Consider the following 13,397-nt stretch of genomic DNA (forward strand, 5'->3'; position numbering starts at 1 on the left):
TCTTTCATGTATGCATACTACATGGTATGCTTTTTAAAATAACCATCTGAAAGAACTCAAAATTAAAATATGCATTGCTACAAAGCTGCAGTCTAAGACTAAGGCAATCGTGCCTAACTGCCACAAAGTTCAGAGCTTTACTCAACATTGTGATTTTTCCAGAAGTAATGAGCTGTTCGCTAACATAACACTAGGACACAAATCAGCAGCCAGCCCTCATGCAGGCAAGTGGAACACGGCCATGAGTTTCTTCCAAATCAAGGCATTGAAAAATTGTCTGTGCATTAGTTACTTAGGATTCTGTTTTTAGCTATGGCATATTTAATTACAAGAGGCTCATAATTAAAATATGCCTAGAGAGGCAAAATCAAAAGCGAGCATCATGTCCCTTGCTGCAAAACACCTAAGTTCAACAATGATAGCCTTTTTTATTCATGCAGGAAATATTTTCACACTTTCACAGATCTCCACATTTAGTTCAATGTCTAACCTTTTCCAGTATGTGGACCTCTTCTTTTTAACATCAAAAAATTCTACTGATTTCCACATCACAGCAAAGAGTTGTGTTTTTAGAATCCATAAATTGCAAAAATACCTAGTAACCAAAAATTAATATGAATTTAGTGATGCTTTTATACATACTGTGTTTTAGTCATCACAACAGTATATACACACTTAAAGTAGTTCTTATAGATGCCAGATGACTTCATTGTTCAGCTTACAAACCACGCTTAGATTCAACTCTCGTTACCAAAAGCATGAGTCCCTACCAGCAGTGAAACTATTCTACAGCATCTCTAGAGTTAGTTTCAAAGTTTTACCAAAAGATATGGAGTAATTGGGTTTCACTAATATTTGATTTTCCCTTTCAAATGAAATGCTTGATGTGGTAGCAACAAAATGATCATACTAAATCACTGGTGGACTACAACCTGGCAAAATAACTACATCTCTATATTTTGTATAACTAGCCCATACCAGGATTCATGAAAGCATAATTGTAGGAATTCAGTGACTGGGATTCCTATTTCCTTTTGTCAAGAGATACTTACAAGATGACCAAAAACTACCTAATCTTCTTGGCTTCATTTCAAAAATAGCCACTGTTAGCTATTAAGAATAACCACCCACGAACATCCTACTAAAAATATCAACAAAATAATCTCAGTAGATGGAGAAGTTTTAAAGGGTGGGAATAGAATGTTTATCATCTTGGAGCAAAGGTGCCTGTGATTTTTAGATCTGTTAAACTACAGTCTCCACTAAAATTCACAATAGTAAATTTCTAGACTAGAAGTGCAGTTAAAAATCCCTCTACTTTCACAGGCTTAACGTGCTAATTATCACTTAGTTATTAATCCTGTTAACAGCTGTAAATTAAGGACCCGTGTTATATTTAGGAAGCTACCCGGTGTTAAAGTGAATGCAACAGCTTCTTTTATATACTGGGAAATGTCTTCTTTTGAAAATATAAAGCACTTACGTGCAATCCGTATCCAAAAATCCAACAGCATATCTAAGTAACTCATGTAGTTTTTGATACTACAATACCCAATAGTTATTCAAAGACCCAGCCTTTATGCTTTGTCTGTAGAGCATCTCTGAAGCCTTAATAGTGCTATTCTTTTTTTCCCATCAAGTAGTATAGTTGTCACTACTTAGAATTCTTTAATCTGTTTATCTTAATCATGTATTTAATACATTGTATCATTTGTCATTTTCACAGTTAACTAAATAGGACCAAATATTCTTCATCATTCTATTCAAACTTTTGACATGATGTTATTACTTTAATGCCTAATCTTTGTAAAGTGTGCAGAACAGCAGAATTGAAGTTTTGGCAAGACTTTTTTTCTTTAAAGGAATCATACGACTCCAGTTTCAATTTGTGAAGTATAATTAGAGTGAGTTGACATGCTTTAGAATTTTTCTTATTTGGACATTCTCCCTCCTTTAACTTAGTGCCTATCTTTTTATTCTGCTTTTTCAGTCTGTTATTTAAGGACAAAATTCTTTTTGCTGATATTAACAAAAGAGCTATTCCTTCAGATATAGGATCTGTAGCAAGCAGACAAGGTCCTTCATAGACTTTCTGATGAAGTACAATTTAGTACCATTTTCCTTTCATTCCTTCCCTACTTTCTCTCAAAAGGCACACTCAGCAGAGAACAGAAAGGTACCTCTCGTTACCAATTCGTTAATGTCAGTCTTCAAACAGTAGAGTCTGTGTTTACATTGTTTATATGATCGGTAATTATTTTTTACCTGTCTAACAGTGTTCCTCTTTCTTAGCCTTTCAACTCTCTTAACAATCAACAACTTTGATGGAAAACAATGGGCCGGGAGATTAAGAAATATTTTAAGATCGTTTCTCAAGTATTGATTTAAATATTAACGTTGACATAAAGTGAGCTCATCGTATTATGAACCCTCAAAGCAGACTATCAAAGTCCACCAACAGTAGACAGCCCTTTCCTGGACCACATATCTCCAAGCCCTTATCACAGATTAATCTAGAATATCCAAAACCCTGAATGGTTTGTAGGTATTCAGGGCTGCTGGATCTGTCCGTGCTGATTTATACAAGACTATCCCATTTTTTTAAAGTCAACAATGACACCCACAATTTTTTCAGAAGTATCTGTGTATATTGTTACAGGGTCAGGAGAATTTTCTTCATAATTTTTTTCACTTAAATTTGCATGAAAAAGAGTTTCTAACCCTCAACTCTCAGCAGGTAGATGAAGAAAATACATACACACAAATACACACACACACACACACACACACACACACACACTCTTCCCAGGGGTAGAAAATAAAACAATTCCAGGGAACCTACCAGATTAGATCAACTACCCTCAGAAAACAGAGAACTGGCCATATTACGTTTCAAAAGAAGGCTCCTAATATTAATGGCACTAAGGTTTAAAAACAGCAGTCTATCAAAGTGAAGCCTCAAGACAGAAACTTTATAAATAGCTTTTAACCCACAAAGACACGAGCTTTCACTCACCACTGAGTAAGACTTCTTGATTTGGTTAGTAACACCCTAAGTGGCTTTCAGGAAGCCTTCACCAACTGCTGAGTAGAGTCAAGAGCACAAAAAGGCTTCCCTGGAGGTTACCTCCTCCTAGTTACTCGACAAACTCAGATTGCCCTGACACTGCCAGACAAATAACTGTATCCCTTTGACATCCAAAGATTACCTGTCAAAAGGAAACTCCAAACACACACGTTCATATGCACGCGCATGTATACACACACACACAAACACACACACACACCACCACAGTCTGGTTGGCATGAGCCCCACCTGCATGGGTTACCATTTCCATGATAACAGAGCACTCACAGGTGTACCACTGAGAAACACCAGGCAGACCGTCACTTAAAGAGCTCCAAGGAGTCTGGGGGTGGGAAACTGTCGGCTTCCAGCAAACCACCCTGGCAATGAACAGAGCGCCAAGGAACCCTGGTATCTTCCGTAGAATATGCCACGGTCCCATAATCTTAGTCGAACTTAATCTTGACTGTACAGTATTGAATTGCAATACCTCTTAAGGGAAGCTCAGAGCTCGGACATTCCAAAAGAAAAAGTACCACCTTCGCCAACGAAAGTTTTTTTCTTGTCTTTAAAAAGGGATAGAGTGCGAGAGCTTAACGCCCCCTCCTCAACGTTCCCTCATCCCCTGCCAAGTTTTCCAACTTCAAATTCAAAATACGCGGTCACCAAAGAGCGGGGTTCATTTGCATATTCAAATAACTTTAATACTATGGGATGTGTAAGAGAGCAAATGGGACAGGTGCAGGTGGGCGATGCAGCAGAAAATATGCATGTCCCCCCCTCCCTGCCCCTCAGTCTCACGCCCCGTTCCCAGTTTCCTCTCCACAAACAGCAGGATATCACGTCCGACCCCAGCTTGCCCCTAGCCCCCCGCAGGAACAGGGCAAATGTAAACTGTTGCTACAGCCTCCTAACACTCCACTGATAAATCAGAGGAAGCTGCAAAACTTCTTGGCTTGCTCAGCTATCCTCCACTGGCACTGAACGCCCACGCGCAGATTTCGCAGTCAGAGCTACGGGAAAAGGGAACCCTCAGTCAACCTGTTTGCAAAGCCTGCAGATCAACTCCCGGCCTTTCGATCTTGGGCCCCGAGGCTCTCCGCGCAGGATGGGAGACCCCCGGTTTCCTGCATCAGTATCCCTCAAAGCAAGCTGGAGGTGAAGGGAACAGAGCTCCTGCTGCCCGGGTCCCACGGCTCGGTCCCGTCGCATGAGGTCGGTACTCAGGTCGCCGCGTGGGGCGTCCCCGCACGCCTAGAGGGTCTCCGCACACTGCGCCCCGGGCAGCCCACGCTTCCCTCACCCCAAGCCAGAGGCGTCCGAGAAGATACGCTTCCAAGTTCCCGCGTCTGGCTGGGAGAAGGGGCGACAAAGGCTGTCCGGTGAGGAAAGAGCAAAGTCTGCGCCGGCGGCGCGCCCCCATCCCCGGCGCTGGCACCCCGCGCCCCAGCCGGCCGGCCAGGGGGCCCGGCATCCCCGACTCGGGGCTCCGCGCGCTCGCACTCACCCGTCTCGCCAGAGCCGCCGCCGTAGCCTGTGGGAGCCGCTGAGCCCCGAGCTTCCCGAGCGCAAGAAAGATGGTGGTGTGTGTCGGGAGACCACCCATTCCAGCGTCTGGCAACCCGGAGGCGACTCTGGCTCCTCAGCACTGAAGGAGGAGGAGGAGGAGGAGGAAGGAACGGCGCAGTCGGACGCCATCTGCTGTACACCTCTGCGCAGCCATTGGCTGCCTGGTGCGTCCGGGAGCCGCGGGGCGCGGGGCCGCGGGGAGCCACCTTGCGCCTGGGCTCCCACGCCAGCTGCTCCCCGCCGCCCCCTCCTTCTCCCCGCTCTCCTCCGCCTCTTCCCGCCTCTGCCGCGCACCCGCACGACCCTCGGCTCAGCCCGCTCCCCAGGGCAAGAGACCGCGGGAGCGCTGGCCTCGACCTCAGCTCCTCTGCTCCTCGCAACTGTTTGCCGCAACTTTGAAGCTTCGGGGTGCCGGTGCAGGCTGGGTGAGGGGACTCCCCAGCTGAGCTGAGCCCAGAGTACCCAAGCCACTGAGCCCAGGAGAGGGTCGAGCGCTTTGCGCCTCGGAGGTCCATGAAGTGAAGAGAGCGAGAGGGAGTGGGGGTGCCCTAGGCCCCTGTTGATAATGCGCCCCAACACGCACACATGCGCGACACCCAGACACACAGTAAAACACACACACCGAGCCATCCCGCACGGTCCGGATGCCGGCGTTTCCCTGCAGTCCCCGGGCACGAGAGGGCTTCGGTGTTACTAGGAGAAAAGACAAAGAAAATCCTAGCTGGGGAGTACCCCTAGCAGCATACGTGGGGGAGAGAGAAAGGGAAACATTGTGGTGACTCCGGGAAACGCCGGGAGCTGGGTGCATACCTGCCTGGACATCCCCCCGTTGCGAGGCTCCCAGCGACTGTCAGCCCACGCCCACCAGAGCCTGGGAAAAGCCCTAGCTCTGCTGCCTCTGTTTAAAGGGTTTGCAGTCCCGGGGCGCGGGGACCGGAGTTGCGGGAAGGAGCGCCTTAGGCTCCTGGGTAGCTGATGCCGGAGGCAGCGAAGGAGGTGGAGAGTCCGAGTCAGCCCAGGTGAGGCAGGAGTGCAGACAGCGGAGAGCACGTGGGCAGGCGAGGAGCAGTCTCACAGCTCAGAAAGTCGTTTGCTTACTCTCTGACACTTGTTCCAAACCCTTCTGGATTTTGACACCTTTGATCTAGGGAACTTCTTAAGCTTGTTCAGAGAGATGAAGTTGCTTCAAAAGGGAGAAGGGGCGGGGGAAAGCATGAGGACTACCTATTGCCAATTACAGGATATTTTGCCTGTCAAATCTCTTTAAATGTGTGAGCCCAGCGACAGCAGGGATTGTATCTTTTCTATTTTATCCAATGCCTGGCACACCATAGGTGCTTAAAATGAAGCAAAATAATAATGATAAAATTAAAGCTTGATGTCATAGAGCAAATTAGATTCAAGAGATAAATAGAGCAGCTAGGATCTGTCACAGGAAAAAGGAAATCAAAAGAATATAACTGCCATTGTAAAGAAAGATATGAATATATTGGTAAGGGGCTTCAACTAAGCTTGCTGTGGGATGATGGGTTCTGAAAGTAGGGAAGCCTTACTTAATATTTTAAACAGCAATCGCTATTCTCCCAGTAAGCACTACAGTCACATTCTGGGTTACGCTTTTTTTTTTTTCCTGACATAACTGTCTTAAAAATAAATCAGCTGCCATCCAGATCCCAGAATATTTTCTTAAATCCAAGACCATGATTTATTACTCTCAAGAGATAAAAGGCCAATCCTGTGAGCCAGGGGAGAGAGAAACTGGTCCATTATGTTTTATTGTAATCTCAATATATACAGATCAATAGCCAATGAGTCTCATTTAAGTAACTTCAGGAACAACAGCCAAAGAAAAACATTTCTGTTTTCTTGAACTATTACACCCGGGCTTCCCAGGTTTCAGTTTTCCCAGAATCAATGCTGCATTTTCAGGCCACACCCCCTGCACACACCCCCATATGGGAGGAAGACTTGTGTTTGCAATCTGTCTGGAAAAAAAGATATCAAGGATGACTTCTGAGTATGTCATGTATGGACATCTTAGTAGTTATTTATCCCCCTCCCTCACCAGAGACAATGATATGTCTATGTTCTTTTAGGCTGACAATTTGCTTTCAATGTGCATTCTGATTTAATATGCCAGCCCATTCTCATTAACCCTTTGCTCTATGTCAGCAATCACTTAGGATACCCAAGAATACTTTGATTCTTAAGACACAACTTTTCTCTTCTGAGGCATTGTTTGTGTTTGGTCTCCTGGTTTTTGAATCTAGGATATGAGATAATAGTCGTACGGTAATTCTGTTGGGCTTCTTAAAATAAAAAAGGAGAATGAAATCTAAATTATATATGAAATCTATAATAAAGAACCATGAATGTTAAACTTGTTACATTTGATTCCTTTAGAGAACAATCACTTTTCATTAAGGCACTGCTGACAACATATATTTCAGTATAGTCAAAGAGTATAAGATGTCTGAACTTTATCTAACTGTGTGATTACATACAAATTTTCTAGAAGGAGAATGCAAGCACAAGACTCATTCTAACTTTCTCTTTCCATTTCTAGCTCAAATTCCCAATTTATATTTTAAATGTATATTTTACTCATAATATGAGTTTCTTGCCAACATAGTCAGCTTTGGTTCTTAATAAAAACACTGCTCTCAAAATCTAGATTAGGTTAGAAACATTAAAAGGATAACCTAGGCAGGGAAAGGGATGTCAGTAATGAAGACTGTAAGAGCAGGAACAGAAATTTTTAAAAATAAGTGAACAAAGAAAGGATTTGGAAGAACGTAGGCTTGATTTAAAAAAAAAAAAAAAGGTGGCATCATTATGCGTAAGAAATAGTTGAATGTGCCAGGGTTGGAAAATAAGCTTGAGATTAGAAATTCCCATAAGCCTGCACACACAGATGCCAAAGGCCCCAATCACCACCAGGCTTCCAATGAGAATCAACAAAACAAAAATACAATGGCAGAAGAGAGGGGGTGGAAGGAGAAAGTCTGTTGAGATTAGGTCTCCATTGGGAAAACCTAATGAGTCTTCCCATTAGGGAATCGAGGAGTAAAGTAACCCTATGCTAGCCAAGTACAGGCAGAGTGTAAATTTACATTTTTGTTGTTGTCGTGTGTGTTTGCCACTGCTTTCTCTGAACATGATGTTCTCCATACAGTCTAACAAGCTTGGATGGGAAAGTGCTATGGAAATGAAATAAACAAGCAGTGGCATTAAACAAGGAAGAGCGAAAGAAGGCACACCGATAAAGAAGCCCAATCTAAAACACAAGTGATAAATGCAAACATGAGCCAGTATCTTGGACTTGCCACCCAGGGAGTTGCTGCCCAGGTCTACAATGGCCCATCCACTGAAGCAGCGAATTGAGTCAAATATTCAGTCACTCTGGGGGACAAAATAGGAGGAAAGGGGGAAGAGAAAAAGAACCATGATTGTCTCATTTACACAATTCATTCAGGCCAATTCCAGGTTGGATGAGATTCTGTGGCAAATCTGAATTTTTTCTGCCAAAAAAGAGCATTTAATCTTGGCATATAAATGTAAGTTTTGAGCTTGGTCCAGTAATTTGATTTTGATGTGTCAACATCTTAAAATACAATGTAAAGATAATGTCTTGAAAAGCAGTGTAGTGGAACTCCACTGGCTTCTGGCCCAGTTCAGTCCCTCTGAGGCGCCAATGCTTTCCCAGCAGATGCTCAACACTCACAAACTGAGTCCTGAACCATCAGCCTCAGTCATTCACTCAGCAACATAGTTGGTTAGTGTCTACTATGTGCCTGGCACTGCACTAGGTATTGGTTATTCAGTGATACGGAGTCCCTGCCCTCATGGCATTTATAGTCTAATGCAGTGACAATAAACAGATAAGCAAATGATCCTAAATATATAATATGAAAGAAAATGAAAAGAGTCCTGCAATAAAAAAGGAATGCAATGGAGCGGGGGTAGAAAGGAAGGTCAGAACCAGGCAAGAGCTCTCAGAGGAAATGATATTTAGGCTGAGACCCAATCATGAATGAGAGGTAACATTTATGAAGATTTTTCTAAATATTAGGCATCAGGCTAAATGTTTTATATATACGTATCATTTAATCCTCATAACTACCCCCAAGATGTGGACACTGTTTTCAACTCCATTTTACAGTTGGAGGCGTAGAGAGTTTAAGCAACTTATTCAAAGTCACACAGCTGATAAGTAGAAAAGCTAGGATTCGGCCAAGCAGTCTGGCACTAGTGTGTGCATTTTTAATCAACGAGATACACTGCATCTCATATAAGTAGGCATCAGCCAAGAAAGGGGAAGAAGGAGGATACATGGCCAAAGAGCCTGTGGCTGGAAGAGGTTGGCACATGAAGAACCCATCGGGGGCCAAGGTAGCCGGAGAGGAGTAAACCTGGAAAAACTGCAGTGCGGTGGAATAGGAAAGGCAGGCAGGGGCAGAGGGGCAGGTGCTTGTGACCAACGGGCGGTTTTTATCTCTTTGAACAATATCATCTAATCTAGACTTTAAAAAGATCAGCCTTGATGCTGTGCAGAAATCAAGAAAATGGCAAGAGTGTAACAGGGATGCCAGTGTCCAGGCAAGAGATGGAAAGTGGCTTAATGGAAAGAGAGAGAACCAGATGGTTTGATGAATATTTGGAAGGATCTTGGCTGTCTTCTTGTCATATAGCAGCATTGTGGAGAGGCTGGATGGTGACCAGCCTCATCCAGTCAGTTCTGGGACCCTTGCTTCTGATCCCTGTCCTAGAAGCCTGTACCACCCACTCTAATGCCCAGCATTATCTGGGTTCATTGTTTTGCTGCTCATCCTCCAATAATATTGACTGACCAAGAGATCTATAGTACAATGATCCCTTCTTCCCCACTGCTCTCTAACGTTACCAAACCACAGCAAAGAGAGGCAGTCATTCAATCCACACTAAACAACCCAGCAACCTCCATATATCTAACACACAACACCAACTAATGTGGAAATAATAAAACCCCTGGAGTGACAACTTGGATCACATTCATAATGACTTGGTTTGTAAAGACCAGGTGTTATGTAGATTGGAGCTTGTTATTATCCAAAGATTTGGCAAACTTAATCCTCTTCTGCCAGGCACAAAGCCACATGATACTCATAAGCCTAACTTTGATGAGATGGGCAAGAGGGCCCATGTCTTCTATTTCTCTGTCTTCTAAGGACACCAGCCTGTCTGATGGACAGTAGGTCCCTTTATAGGATAGGAAGAATAGACAATATTGGAAAATGACTATTGTCAACAGATTGCAAGCTACAGTGTTCATGAGTGAGGTATAAGGGGTGGAACAGATAAAAGAGCATCATTTTTTTTCATGTCTTAGTCATTTCAACTACAGGACCTAAATATCTATAGGGAAAACCCCCAATACCTCTGATGTTTAAAAGAAAGCATATAAAATAAATCCCGTAACTAAAGCTTTCTAGTATATTCTTCTTAGGTTCTGAATTATGCCATTTTCCTTGCTGCTACCTCATTGACTCTCCACATTTCTCTATACTATGCATTATCTTCCTGAAATACTCTGTCATATCACTTTGATTCCCAGGAACCCACTATTATCTTCATCTTGTCACTTTATGTGAGTCCGTTCAAAAACATCAGCTTCACAGAAAAGCTTTCTCTTACATTCTCCTACAGAAAATATCTTCCTCCATCTCTCTGTATCTCTTATCTGGTCTTCCTTTCCTTCACAGTCTTTATCACAATCTAAAATTTTGCTACATAGTTTTTCAATGATTATTATCTATCCTCTTATTAAGAATGTAAGCCCCATGAGGTCAGGAACTACACACACACACACACACACACACACACACACACACACACACCCCATACTTACAACAGTGCCTGGCAAGTGGCGGGGCCTCACTAAATGTTGAATGAATGGCATAAGTAAGTGTGTCCAGAATTGGTGGGTTCTCGGTCTCACTGACTTCAAGAATGAAGCCGTGGATCCTCGCGGTGAGTGTTACAGTTCTTAAAGGCGGCGGGTCCGGGCTTTTTTCCTTCTGATGTTCGGATGTGTTCGGAGTTTCTTCCTTCTGGTGGGTTCGTGGTCTCGCTGGCTCAGGAGTGAAGCTGCAGACCTTCCTGGTGAGTGTTACGGCTCTTAAGGTGGCTCGTCTGGTGTTGCTCGTTCCTCCCGGTGGGTTCGTGGTCTCGCTGGCTTCAGGAGTGAAGCTGCACACCTTTGCGGTGAGTGTTACAGCTCATAAAAGCAGTGTGGATCCAAAGAGTGAGCAGCAGCAAGAGTTATTGCAAAGAGCCAAAGAACTAAGCTTCCACAGTGTGGAAAGCCACCCCAGCGGATTACCAGTGTTGATTCCAGCAGCCTGCTTTTATTCTCTTATCTGGCCCCACCCACATCCTGCTGATTGGTCCATTTTACAGAGAGCCAATTGGTCTGTTTTACAGAGAGCTGATTGGTCCGTTTTGACAGGGTGCTAATTGGTGCGTTTAAAATCCCTGAGCTAGACACAAAAGTTCTCCACGTCCCCATTAGATTAGCTAGATACAGAGTGTCCACACAAAGGTTCTCCAAGTCCCCACCAGAGTAGCTAGATACAGAGTGTGGATTGGTGCATTCACAAACCCTGAGCTAGACACAGGGTGCTGATTGGTGTGTTTACAAACCTTGAGCTAGAGACAGAGTGCCCATTGGTGTATTTACAATCCCTTAGCTAGACATAAAGATTCTCCAAGTCCCCACCAGACTCAGGAGCCCAGCTGGCTTCATCCAGTGGATTTCGCACCAGGGCCGCAGGTGGAGTTGCCTGCCAGTCCCGCGCTGTCTGCCCGCACTCCTCAGCCCTTGGGTGGTCAATGGGACTGGGCACCATGGAGCAGGGGGCGGCGCTCATCGGGGAGGCTTAGGCCACGCAGGAGCCCACGGCAGGGGACGGGGGTCGTGGGGGAGGCTCAGGCATGGCGGGCTGCAGGTCCCAAGCCCTCCGCCATGGGGAGGTAGCTAAGGCCCAGCGAGAAGTCGAGCACAATAGCTGCTGGACCAGGTGCTAAGCCCCTCACTGCCCGGGGCCAGCGGGGCCGGCTGGCCGCTGGGAGTGCAGGGCTGCTGAGTCCACACCCACTGGGAACTCACGCTGGCCTGCAAGCACGCGCAGCCCCAGTTCCCGCCCGTGCCTCTCCCTCCACACCTCCCCACAAGCTGAGGGAGCTGGCTCCGGCCCTGGCCAGCCCAAAAAGGGGCTCCCACAGTGCAGCGGCGGGCTGAAGGGCTCCTCAAGCGTGGCCAGAGTGGGCACCAAGGCCGAGGAGGCCCCGAAAACCAGCGAGGGCTCTCATTAGCACCTCACTGACTTTTGGGATCCTTCCTAATCTGGCCCAACTTACCTTCCCACCCATTCTGATTCCGGTCCTCTCCATCTCTCCCTCCTCGGTCTTGCAAATCTTACCTTCCCTCAAAGTCCCACTTCTTCTATGAAATTTTCCTGGATATTATTTCATTCTACATTTATCTATGTCTTCCCATTATCATACTCCTGTAATGCTCATTGTCTCTGCCATTCAGTTTTTCAATTAACTGTGTACTATTTCCTACTGTTCTCTAATGGTGTCATAGTCATTAGCTAGTCCTTTCAACTGCATTGCTAGTTCCTTGAGGATAGAGGCTAAGATAGATATTTTCTTTTTTTTCCAATGGCACAACTTTTGGTACACAGCAGGCACTCAGTTAAATACTTGTCGATGGACTGTGATGTGTGAGGAATCTGAACCAGAGGGTTAGACTTTTCTTAGTCATGTGATGTTAATAGAATCATTATCACCTTATGTTTCTAACAACCAGACCCTTATCACCTTATATTTGTGGGAGGTTCTCTTGCAGGTGCCATGGAAGACTGTTTATTCATTGAACAAACACTGATTGAGAATTCACTTTGTGGCAGACACCACTGTAGGCACTGGAGAGTGTCTTGGAGGAGACATTATCTGAGGAAACAGACACTTAAATTGCCATATACCAACCCTTAGAGGCATCCAGTGGATGCAGTGGAAACCCCAAGGAGGAGCATCTAACCCAGTCTGGAGTGAGGTCAGAAAAGCTTCATGTGTTGAATACATATGCCTCTGCCCAACTGTGAGCCAGGTTAAAAAAAAATCCTCAGTTTTTGTGACCTGCTGGCTTGAAATAGTTTATTTATCAGTGTGACATTTTTAGTGTGTTGTGCTCCAGTCATGACTTAATTCTACGAAGTCACAGCACAGGCTCCCTCTCACACCCATGTGTCTAGGGAAAACTCAACTGCCATTGCAGTGTCTATGCATGCTGCAAAATCCCTTCTGCAGCAATACTCAGCACTTCAACACCAAGAATCCTGTTCTTATGACTCTTCTCTTAACTTTCTAAGCTTCGCACAACACTTGCTTTCCTCTTCTGTTCAACTCCTGCATGCTGGGGCATAGTAGGGCTCTAGACTGCTCTCCCCTTTTCTCTCCATCTAGACTTTCTCCTTAAATGTATATGTCCATTCCCATCATTTTAGAAAGTATCCTTTAACTGGTAATGTCTTAATCCATTTCTTTGGCTGTAGTAGTCAGTACAGGCTAAGTTGTGCTACAGTAAAAATAATAATAATAATAATAATAATTTGCCCCCAAACCTCACTGGCTTAACAGAAGATTTTTGTGTGTCTCATCCTATATGACTAATACAGGTTATGAGAGGAAATGGTGACTCCGCTTCACATAACCCACT

The 13,397-nt window shown here is 44.7% G+C and overlaps 1 protein-coding gene across 1 annotated transcript in view; it reads right to left on the minus strand.

Moving 5' to 3' along the window:
* Positions 1-4,717, minus strand: part of THSD7B (thrombospondin type 1 domain containing 7B) — a 904,397-nt gene extending 899,680 nt beyond the window's left edge. The window contains exon 1 of the mRNA XM_030801337.1: positions 4,575-4,717. The gene's annotated coding sequence lies outside the window, so the exon portion shown is untranslated. The remainder of the gene's footprint in view (positions 1-4,574) is intronic.
* Between the last annotated feature and the right edge of the window lie 8,680 nt (positions 4,718-13,397).

The sequence above is a fragment of the Nomascus leucogenys genome, chromosome 20 (assembly GCF_006542625.1).
Source record: "Nomascus leucogenys isolate Asia chromosome 20, Asia_NLE_v1, whole genome shotgun sequence".
Taxonomy (NCBI): Eukaryota; Metazoa; Chordata; class Mammalia; order Primates; family Hylobatidae; genus Nomascus; species Nomascus leucogenys.